This window comes from Arachis duranensis, chromosome 3, assembly GCF_000817695.3.
Source record: "Arachis duranensis cultivar V14167 chromosome 3, aradu.V14167.gnm2.J7QH, whole genome shotgun sequence".
Lineage (NCBI taxonomy): Eukaryota > Viridiplantae > Streptophyta > Magnoliopsida > Fabales > Fabaceae > Arachis > Arachis duranensis.
This window is the reverse complement of record NC_029774.3, coordinates 51,827,319-51,839,498: the sequence shown is the minus strand read 5'-3', so window position 1 is coordinate 51,839,498 and position 12,180 is coordinate 51,827,319. Positions and strand designations below refer to the sequence as shown.

The window sequence follows — 12,180 nt, the reverse complement described above, 5'->3', positions numbered from 1 at the left end:
ATGCCAGTTTGGGCGTTTAACTCCAATTTTTATGCCAGTTCCAGCGTTAAACGCTGGGAATTCTGAAGCTGATTTGTAACGCCGGTTTGGGCCATCAAATCTCGGGCAAAGTATGGACTATTATACATTGCTGGAAAGCCCAGGATGTATACTTTCCAACACCATTGAGAGCGTGCCAATTGGGCTTCTGTATCTCCAGAAAATCCACTTCGAGTGCAGGGAGGTCAGAATCCAACAGCATCTGCAGTCCTTTTCAGCCTCTGAATCAGATTTTTGCTCAGGACCCTCAATTTCAGCCAGAAAATACCTGAAATCATAGAAAAACACACAAACTCATAGTAAAGTCCAGAAAAGTTAATTTTAACTAAAAAATAATAAAAATATAATAAAAACTAATTAAAACATACTAAAAACATACTGAAAACAATGCCAAAAAGCGTATAAATTATCCGCTCATCACAACACCAAACTTAAATTGTTGCTTGCCCCCAAGAAACTGAAAATCAAAATAGAATAAAAAGAAGAGAATATACTATAGACTCCAAAATATCAAAGAAACTTAGCTCCCAGTGTATTACCGTTGGATGTACCCAATTGAGAGGTAAAAATCTGTATTAGCCTTCTCGATATGTTTCGTTAATATAGCCTGGTTCTAGTAGTTTACTTGTTATGTTCTTGAAGGTATCTATGTCGTCTCAAGCATTAGGTGCGTAATAAGGCACAACTGGAAGGCTCAATTGCAGAGGGCTACTTATCCGAGGAGATTCTCACGTTCTGTTCAAGATACCTAGATAATGTCGAGACCAGGATCAACCGACCTACGCGCGTTGATGATCGGCCGAGCGAAGCTTCGCCAAGCGATATTGCCAGCATGTTCCTAGAGGTTGGAAAGGCGGTCAGGGCTGCTTCCTTTTTTACTCTAACATCAACTGAAAACCTTCAAGCACATCGCCATGTACTGGTCAATTACATTGCTGTAGAGAAATTCTTGGTGTATGTATAGAGTGTGAGTTTTACTTGTATGAAGTGAGCTAATATGGTATTGGGAATACTGACCAACAATCAACTTTTTGTGTGCACAGTGAGTTTAGAGCCATCACAAAGAGAAATCTGCGAAATAAAACAAGATCCTAAGCTCACATAGATAGTGTTGTGCACAACGAGTTTCCCAACTGGTTCAAGCATGAGGTAATCCTTTGTATATCAGGATCCGACTATCCTTTGGTGCTATCTTGGGTCTAATTGTTTCATGCCAGGTTCCCTTTGGAAGCACCAGTCATTCGAACGAGTTGCAGTGGCTTGCTTGTGGTCCCATTGCTCAGGCAAGACGATTTAAGGCTTACAACGTCAATGGCTATAAATTTAGAACCATGTCGAGGGAGGAAAGGATGAAAACACAGAATAGCGGGGTTTATGTCACTTTAGATACTAGAAGTTATACAAGCAAACGGGATAGCAATGTTGCTGTTGGCGATGTCTCATATTACGGGAGATTAGTAGACATCATTGAGCTAAACTACAGTGGTGAATTCACGGTGGTTTTGTTCAAGTGTCTTTCGGCAGACACCACGTCAGGCAGAGGCATACGACAAGACGTATTGGGCTATACCTGTGTCAACTTTGCGACACCGATTCACACCGGTGATCGAGAAGACGACGAGCCATACATCTTGGCATCTGTGGTGCGTCTTCTATTCTACGTGGATGATGAGGTTGACAATGGATGGAGTGTCGTAGTCCATATGAAGCCAAGAGATTTGTTTGACATGGGTGAAGATTATGAACAGTTTGAGGTCGACCTTCATCTCTAGCCTTGTATGACTAGCTTGCCTGAATTTGATGTTGAAAGCCTGCGGTTGACACGAGATAGCGATTTAGAAAAATCCACTAATGACGGCGTTGAAAATTGTGATGAGGCTGCCGATTCATAAATTTATTTCTCCGTCATACATTTAGCTCATATTCATATGAGATTCTGCATAAATATTACTATCATGCTTCACCAATGATTTTGACTGTCTTGTATTTTGGTCATATCAATAGATAATAGATTAAATTAATTGAGTTATTTTAGATATTTGAAAACTTATTCTCTCATAAATTTCTTTTTTATCTAACCGGTTTTTCACAATGCTGTATCCTGTCCTTCAAGTCTTCCTGCAATCACATGCAGAAGCTACTGGTTCGTAGAGAAGATGATAGATGCTTCTCCATTCCCTTCGTTGAACCACGCTACATCTTTTGCAAGGCAGTTGTAGTTCAAAGAGTCCCGTATACAATCATGGCTGGATGCCTTCTCTAGATATAGACACCTCACTTAAGCCATTGGTCATGCACTTGCTTCAATGATGAAAGTATGATTGTTCCTCCTAATATAAAAAACCTTGACGTCCTGCTTCATAATTTTTGGATTAAACCCAACAGAAATTTCAGTTTATAGTGTTAAAATTTTAAGAATTATTTCAATGGGATCAAAGGTACACTGCTAAATTTGGATTTTATTTTACAACAAGTACATACACGTGGTACTTGATGAGCGGATAATTTATACGCTTTTTGGCATTGTTTTTATATAGTTTTTAGTATGTTTTATTCACTTTTTAGTATATTATTATTAGTTTTTAAGCAAAATTCACATTTTTGGACTTTACTATGAGTTTGTGTATTTTTCTGTGATTTCAGGTATTTTCTGCTGAAATTGAGGGACCTGAGCAAAAATCTAATTCAGAGGCTGATAAAAGACTGCAGATGCTGTTGGATTCTGACCTCCCTGCACTCGAAATGGATTTTTTTGGAGCTACAGGAGTCCAAATAGTGCGCTCTCAATTGAGTTGGAAAGTAGACATCCAGGGCTTTCCAGCAATATATAATAGTCCATACTTTGCCCGAGTTTAGACGATACAAACTGGCGTTTAACGCCAGCTTTCTGCCCTATTCTGGCGTTAAACGCCAGAAACAAGTTGCAAAGCAGAGTTAAACGCCAGAAACAAATTACAAACTGGCGTTTAACTCCAAGGAAGACCTTTACATGTGAAAGCTTCAATGCTCAGTCTAAGCACACACCAAGTGGGCCCGGAAGTGGATTTCTACATCATTTACTTATTTCCGTAACCCTAGTAACTAGTTTAGTATAAATAGAACTTTTTACTATTGTATCAGACATCTTTGGATTATCTTTTGATCCTTTGATCACGTTTTGGAGGCTGGCCTCTCGACCATGCCTAGACCTTGGTCTTATATATTTTCAACGGTAGTGTTTCTACACACCATAGATTAAGGTGTGGAGCTCTGCTATTCCTCGAGTATTAATGCAAAGTACTATTGTTCTTCTATTCAATTCATGCTTATTCTTATTCTAAGATATTCATTCGCACTTCAATCTGATGAATGTGATGATCCGTGACACTCATCACCATTCTCACTTATGAACGCATGCCTAACAAAAACTTCCGTTCTACCTACGAAAGTTAGAGTGGGTATCTCTTGGATTCCTGGTCCACGACGCATGGTTGCATCTCCTGACAATAGAGCCTTCCATTCCGTGAGTTGAGAGTCTTCGTGGTATAAGCTAGAATCAATTGGCAGCATTCTTGAGATCCGGAAAGTCTAAACCTTGTCTCTGGTATTTCGAGTAGGATCTGGGATGGGATGACTGTGACGAGCTTCAAACTCGCGACTGTAGGGCGTAATGACAGACGTAAAAGGATAGTAAATCATATTCCTACACGATCGAGAACTAACAACTGATTAGCCATGCGAGAAACCGTAGAGAACCATTTTCATTGAGAGGACGGGAAGTAGCCATTGACAACAGTGACGCCCAACATACAGCTTGCCATAGAAATGAGTATGAAGGATTGGATGAAGGCAGTAGGAAAGCAGAGATTCAGAAGGAACAATGCATCTCCATACACTTATCTGAAATTCCCACCAATGATTTACATAAGTATTTCTATCTTTATTTCATGTTTTATTTATCTTTTAATTATCAAAACTCCATAACCATTTGAATTCGCCTGACTGAGATTTACAAGGTTACCGTAGCTTGCTTCAAGCCGACAATTTTCGTGGGATCGACCTTTACTCACGTAAGGTTTATTACTTGGACGACCCAGTGCACTTGCTGGTTAGTTTTGCGAAGTTGTGAAGAAGAGTGATATTACAATTGTGTGTACCAAGTTGTTGGCGCCATTGAGATCACAATTTCGTGCACCAAGTTTTTGGCGCCGTTGCCGGGGATTGTTTGAGTTTGGACAACTGACGGTTCATCTTGTTGCTCAGATTAGGTAATTTTCTTCTTCTTTCAACCTTTATTTCATTTTTAAAAGGTTTTCAAAAATCTTTCAAAAATTTTTCTTCTTTTTTGTTTTTCTAAAATAATTTTCGAAAAATCCAAAAAAATTTATAAATCAAAAAATAAAAAATATTTTGTGTTTCTTGTTTGAGTTAGTGTCAATTTTTAAGTTTGGTGTCAATTGCATGTTTTAAAAATTTGTGCATTTTTTAAAAATTTCATGCATTGCATTCTTCATGATCTTCAAGTTGTTTTTGACAAGTCTTCTTGTTTGATCTTTACATTTTATTGTTTTGTGTCTTATCTTGTTTTTCATATGCATTTTTAGTTTGTTAGTGTCTAAGCATTAAAAATTTTCTAAGTTTGGTGTCTTGTATGTTTTTCTTTACTTGAAAATTTTTCAAAAATAAGTTCTTGATGTTCATCAAGATCTTCAAAGTGTTCTTGGTGTTCATCTTGACATTCATAGTGTTCTTGCATGCATAATTGGTTTTGATCCAAAATTTTCATGTTTTGGGTCATATTTGTAATTTTATCTCTCATCATTAAAAATTAACAAATAAAAAATATCTTTTCCTTATTTTACTCATAATTTTTGAAATCTTTGGGTTGACTTAGTCAAAATTTTTCTAAAATAAGTTGTTTCTTGTTAGTCAAGTCAAGATTTCAATTTTAAAAATCTTATCTTTTCAAAATCTTTTTCAAAATCAAATTTTTTCTTTTTCCTTTAATTAATTTCAAAAATTATTTAAAATTAATTTTCAAAAATCTTTTTCTCAATTTTATCTTCTATTTTCAAAAATTATACTAACAATTGATGATTTGAGTAAAAAATTTCAAGTTTGTTACTTTCTTGTTAAAAAAGAGTCAAACTTTAAATTTTAGAATCATATCTTTTGATTTCTTGTGAGTCAAGTCATTAATTCTGATTTTAAAAATAAATCTTTTTCAAAATAAATCTCAATCATATCTTTTCTAACTTCTTATCTTTTCAAAATTGATTTTCAAATCTTTTTCAACTAACTAATTGACTTTTTTGTTTGTTTTACTATTTCTTATCTTTTTCAAAACCACCTAACTACAATTTTCGAAAATTCCTCACCCTTTTTCAAAAAAAATTCTTTTAATTAACTAATTGTTTTAAATTTTAATTTTATTCTACTTCTTCTTCTAATTTTGAAATCTAACTAATAATTAAAATAAAAATAAAAATATTTTCCTTCTCTTCATCTTAAAATTCGAACCATCTCTTCCTCTCTGTGTTCGAATTCTTCTCATCTCATTCTACTATTCTTATCTTCTTCTACTCACATAAAGGAATTTCTATACTGTGACATAGAGGATTCCTCTTCCTTTTCTGTCTTCTTCTTTTTCATATGAGCAGGAGCAAGGACAAGGACATTCTTGTTGAAGCAGATCCTGAACCTGAAAGGACTCTGAAGAAGAAGCTAAGAGAAGTTAAAGCACAACAATCTAGAGAACATCTTACAGAGAATCTCGAAAAAGAAAGAGACATGGCCGAACCCAACAACAATGCAAGGAAGATGCTTGGTGACTTTACTGCACCAAATTCTAACTTACATGGAAGAAGCATCTCAATCCCTGCCATTGGAGCAAACAATTTTGAGCTAAAGCCTCAATTAGTTTCTCTGATGCAACAGAATTACAAGTTGTATGGATTTTCATCAGAAGATCTTTTTCAATTCTTAACTGAATTCTTACAGATCTGTGATACTGTTAAGACCAATGGGGTTGATTCCGAGGTATACAGGCTTATGCTTTTCCCTTTTGCTGTAAGAGACAGAGCTAGAGTATGGTTGGACTCTCAACCTAAAGATAGCCTGAACTCTTGGGATAAGCTGGTCACAGCTTTCTTAGCCAAGATCTTTCCTCCTCAAAAGCTGAGTAAGCTTAGAGTGGATGTTCAAACCTTCAGACAGAAAGAAGGTGAATCCCTCTATGAAGCTTAGGAGAGATACAAGCAACTAACCAAAAAGTGTCCTTCTGACATGCTTTCAGAATGGACCATCCTGGATATATTCTATGATGGACTGTCTGAATTGTCTAAGATGTCATTGGACCATTCTGCAGGTGGATCTATTCACCTGAAGAAAACGTCTGCAGAAGCTCAGGAACTCATTGACATGGTTGTAAATAACTAGTTCATGTACACTTCTGAAAGGAATCCTGTGAGTAATGGAACGCCTCAGAGGAATGGAGTTCTTGAAATTGATGCTCTGAATGCCATATTGGCTCAGAATAAAATGTTGACTCAACAAGTCAATTTGATTTCTCAGAGTCTGAATGGATTGCAAAATGCATCCAACAGTACTAAAGAAGCATCTTCTGAAGAAGAAGCTTATGATCCTGAGAACCTTGCAATGGTAGAGGTGAATTACATGGGTGAAGCCTATGGAAACACCTATAATCCCTCATGGAGAAATCATCCAAATTTCTCATGGAAGGATCAACAAAAGCCCCAACAAGGCTTTAATAATGGTGGAAGAAACAGGTTTAGCAATAGCAAGTCTTTTCCATCATCTTATCAGCAACAGACAGAGAATTCTGAGCAGAGCCCCTCTAGCTTAGCAAACATAATCTCTGATCTGTCTAAGGCCACTCTAAGTTTCATGAATGAAATAAGGTCCTCCATTAGAAATTTGGAGGCACAAGTGGGCCAGCTGAGTAAAAGAGTTACTGAAACTCCTCCTAGTACTCTCCCAAGCAATATAGAAGAGAACCCCAAAAAAAAGAGTGCAAGGCCATAACCTTGCTTGGTGTGGCCGAACCTAGAGAGGAGGAGGAGGATGTGAATCCCAGTAAGGAAGACCTCCTGGGACATCCTCTGGACAAAAAGGAGTTCCCATATAAGGAACCTAAGGAATCTGAGGCTCATATAGAGACTATAGAGATTCCATTGAACCTCCTTTTACCATTCATGAGCTCTGATGACTATTCATCTTCTGAAGAAGATGAAGACATTGTTGAAGGGCAAGTTGCCTAGTATTTAGGAGCAATTATGAAGCTGAATGCCAAGCTATTTGGTAATGAGACTTGGGACGATCAGCCTCCATTGCTTATTAATGAACTGAATACCTGGGTTCAGCACACTTTACCTAAAAAAAAAAACAGGATCCTGGTAAATTCTTAATTCCCTGTACCATAGGCACCATGACCTTTGAGAAGGCTCTGTGTGACCTGGGATTAGGCATAAACTTAATGCCACTCTCTGTAATAAAGAAACTGGGAATCTTTGAGGTACAAGCTTCCACATTCTCATTAGAGATGACAGACAAATCCATGAAAAAGGCTTATAGACAGGTAGAGGACGTGCTAGTAAAGGTCAAAGGCCTTTACATCCCTGCTGATTTCATAATCCTAGACACTGGGAAGGATGAGGATGAATCTATCATCCTTGAAAGATCCTTCCTAGCCACAACAAAAGCTGTGAATCATGTGGACAGAGGAGAGTTGGTCCTTCAACTGAATGAGGACTACCTTGTGCTTGAATCTCAAGGATCTCCCTCTACAACCATGGAAAGGAAGCATGAAAAACTTCTCTCAATACAGAGTCAAACAAAGCCCCCACAGCCAAACTCTAAGTTTGGTGTTGGGAAGCCACAACCAAACTCTAAGTTTGGTGTTGAACCCCCACATTCAAACTCTAAGTTTGGTGTTGAGAGGTCCCAACAATGCTCTGAATATCTGTGAGGCTCCATGAGAGCCCACTATCAAGCTATTGGCATTAAAAAAGCGCTTATTGGGAAGCAACCCAATTTTTATTTATCTTTGTTATTTCATGTTATTTTCTTTTTTTTAGGATGATGATCATGTGGAGTCACAAAAAAATTTTCAAAAATTAAAGAAAAATAAAAAACAACATTAAAAACAGCATACCCTAGAGGAGACAGTAAGGGTAGCAGAATGGGCGTTTAACGCCCAGTCTGGCACTATTCTGGGCGTTAAATGCCAGAAACAAGCACCAGACTGGCGTTAAACACCAGAAACATGCTATAATCTGGCGTTAAACGCCAGAAACAGGTTGCAACCTGGCGTTTAACGCCAGGAAAGGAATAAAAGCTGGCATTTAACGCGAGAAACAAGCAACAATCTGGCGTTAAACGCCAGCATTGCACAGCAAGGGCATTTTGTACGCCTAATAGGAGCAAGGATGATATATTCTTGACCCCTCAGGATCTGTGGACCCCACAGGATCCCCACCTACCCTACTTCTCTCTCTCTCTCTCTCTCTCTCTCTCTCTCTCTCTCTCTCTCACTCACCAATCAAATCATACCCTCTTCCCTATATTCTCTTCACCAATCACCTCCATATCTCTTCTCCAAAAACCCTACCTACCTCACCTTTCAAATTCAAAACATTTTTCCTTCCCAAACCCTCCCTAATGACCAAAACCCAACCCTCCCCTCACCCCTATATAAACCCCTCACTACTCCTTCATATTCACACAACACAAACACCTTTCCCCCTTCTTGGCCGAATCACATATCTCCCTCCATCTCCTCCATTTTCTTCTTCTTCCCCTTCTTTCTTTCTTCTTTTGCTCGAGGACGAGCAAACCTTTTAAGTTTGGTGTGGTAAAAGCATTGGTTTTTGTTTTTCTATAACCATTTATGGCACCTAAAGCCGGAGAAACCTCAAGAAAGAGAAAAGGAAAGGCAAAATCTTCCACCTCCAAGTCATGGAAAATGGAGAGATTCATCTCAAAAGTCCATCAAGACCACTTCTATGAAGTTGTGGCCAAGAAGAAGGTGATCCCTGAGATCCCTTTCATGCTCAAGAAAAATGAGTATCCGGAGATCTGACATGAAATCCGAAGAAGAGGTTGGGAAGTTCTTACCAACCCCATTCAACAAGTCAAAATCTTAATGGTTCAAGAGTTCTATGCCAATGCATGGATCACTAGGAACCATGATCAAAGTATGAACCCGAATCCAAAGAATTGGCTTACAATGGTTCGGGGGAAATACTTAGATTTCAGTCCGAAAAATGTAAGGTTGGCATTTCATTTGCCAATAATGCAAGAAAATGCACGTCCTTACACTAGAAGGGTCAACTTTGATCAAAGGTTGGACCAAGTCCTCATGGATTTATGTGTGGAAGGAGCTCAATAGAAAAGAGACTCAAGAGGCAATCCGGTTCAATTGAGAAGACCGTACCTTAAGCCTGTGGCTAGATGATGGTTGGAGTTCATCCTACTAGCAACCGATCTGAAGTGACTGTGGATCGGGCCATCATGATCCATAGTATCATGATTGGGGAGGAAGTAGAAGTTCATGAGATCATACCTCTAGAACTCTACAAGGTGGCTAACAAGTCATCCACTTTGGCAAGGTTAGCCTTTTCTCATCTCATTTGTCATCTATGCAATTTAGTTGGGGTTGACATAGAAAAAAACATCCTCATTGAAGAGGACAAGCCCATCACTAAGAAAAGGATGGAGCAAACAAGAGAGTCCATTCATGGATCTCAACAAGAGCATGAGGAAGATCCTCATCAAGAATTCCCTGAGATGCCTCAAGGGATGCAATTTTCTCCACACAACTATTGGGAACAACTCAACACCTCTTTGGAAGGCTTGAGTTACAACATGGACCAACTAAGGGTGGAGCACCAAGAGCACTCCATCATTCTCCATGAGATTAGAGAAGATCAAAGAGCTATGAGGGAGGAGCAACAAAGGCAAGGAAGAGACATAGAGGAGCTTAGGCGCTCCATTGGTTCTTCAAGAGGAAGACGCTACCCTCACTAAGGTGGAATCATTCCTTAATCTCCTTGTCTATTTATTTTTCTGTTTCCGGTTTTTATGCTTATTGTGTCAGCTATGTTTTGTGTCTTTATTACATGATCATTAGTGTCAAGTGTCTATGTCTTAAAGCTATGAATAATTCCATGAATTCTTCACCTCTCTTAAATGAAAAATGTGCTTAATTACAAAAGAACAATAAGTACTTGGATTTCAAATTTGATCTTGAAATTAGTTTAATTATTTTGATGTGGTGGCAATACTTTTTGTTTTCTGAATGAATTCTTGAACAATGCATATTTTTTATCTTGTTGTTTATGAATGTTAAAATTGTTGGCCTTTGAAAGAATGATGAACAAAGAGAAATGTTATTGATAATATGAAAAATCATGAAATTGATTCTTGAAGCAAGAAAAATCAGTGAAAAAAAGTGACGAAAAAAAAGAGAAAGAGAAAGAAAAAGCAAGCAAAAAAAGCCAATAGCCCTTTAAACCAAAAGGCAAGGGTAAAAAGGATCCAAGGCTTTGAGCATTAATGGATAGGAGGGCCCAAGGAAATAAAATCCAGGCCTAAGCGGCTAAATCAAGCTGTCTTTAACCATGTGCTTGTGTCATGAAGGTCCAAGTGAAATGCTTGAGACTGAGTGGTTAAAGTCATGATCCAAAGCAAAAGAGTGTGCTTAAGAACTCTGGACACCTCTAACTGGGGACTTTAGCAAAGCTAAGTCACAATCTGAAAAGGTTCACCCAGTTATGTGTCTGTGGCATTTATGTATCCGGTGGTAATATTGGAAAACAAAGTGCTTAGGGCTACGACTAAGACTCATAAAGTAGCTGTGTTCAAGAATCAACATACTAAACTAGGAGAATCAATAACACTATCTAAAATTCTAAGTTCCTATAGATGCCAATCATTCTGAATTTCAAAGGATAAAATGAGATGCCAAAACTGTTTAGAAGCAAAAAGCTACTAGCCCCGCTCATCTAATTAGGACTAAGTTTCATTGATATTGTGAAATTCATTGTATATTCTCTTCTTTTTATCCTATTTTGTTTTCAGTTGCTTGGGGACAAGCAACAATTTAAGTTTGGTGTTGTGATGAGCGGATAATTTATACGCTTTTTGGCATTGTTTTTATATAGTTTTTAGTATGTTTTATTCACTTTTTAGTATATTTTTATTAGTTTTTAATCAAAATTCACATTTTTGAACTTTACTATGAGTTTGTGTGTTTTTCTATGATTTCATGTATTTTCTGGCTGAAATTGAGGGACCTGAGCAAAAATCTGATTCAGAGGCTAATAAAGGACTGCAGATGCTATTGGATTCTGACCTCCATGCACTCGAAATGGATTTTTTGGTGCTACAGAAGTTCAAATGGCATTCTCTCAATTGCGTTGGAAAGTAGACATCCAGGGCTTTCTAGAAATATATAATAGTTTATACTTTTCCAGAGTTTAGACTATGCAAACTGGCGTTTAACGCCAGCTTTTTGCCCTATTCTGGCGTTAAATGCCAGAAATAAGTTGCAAAGCAGAGTTAAATGCCAGAAACAAGTTACAAACTGGCGTTTAACTCCAAGGAAGACCTCTACATGTGAAAGCTTCAATGCTCAGCCTAAGCACACACCAAGTGGGCCCGGAAGTGGATTTCTACATCATTTACCTATTTCTGTAACCCTAGTAACTAGTTTAGTATAAATAGAACTTTTTACTATTGTATTACACATCTTTGGATTATCTTTTGATCCTTTGATCACGTTTTGGAGGCTCGCCTCTTGGCCATGCCTAGACCTTGTCTTATGTATTTTCAACGGTGGAGTTTCTGCACACCATAGATTAAGGTGTGGAGCTCTGCTGTTCCTCGAGTATTAATGCAAAGTACTATTGTTCTTCTATTCAATTCATGCTTATTCTTATTCTAAGATATTCATTCGCACTTCAATCTGATGAATGTGATGATCCGTGACACTCATCACCATTCTCACTTATGAACGCGTGCCTAACAAACACTTCCGTTCTACCTGCGAAAGTTAGAGTTTGTATCTCTTGGATTCCTGGTCCACGACGCATGGTTGCATCTCCTGACAATAGAGCCTTCCATTCCGTGAGATGAGAGTCT

General features: G+C 37.9%; 1 non-coding gene across 1 annotated transcript; it reads right to left on the bottom strand.

Annotated features, from left to right (window-relative positions):
* Positions 1-6,201: 6,201 nt before the first annotated feature.
* LOC127746349 (small nucleolar RNA R71) lies at positions 6,202-6,309 on the bottom strand. The gene has a single exon (XR_008007968.1). It is a non-coding gene; the product is annotated as a small nucleolar RNA R71 (small nucleolar RNA).
* Positions 6,310-12,180: the final 5,871 nt, after the last annotated feature.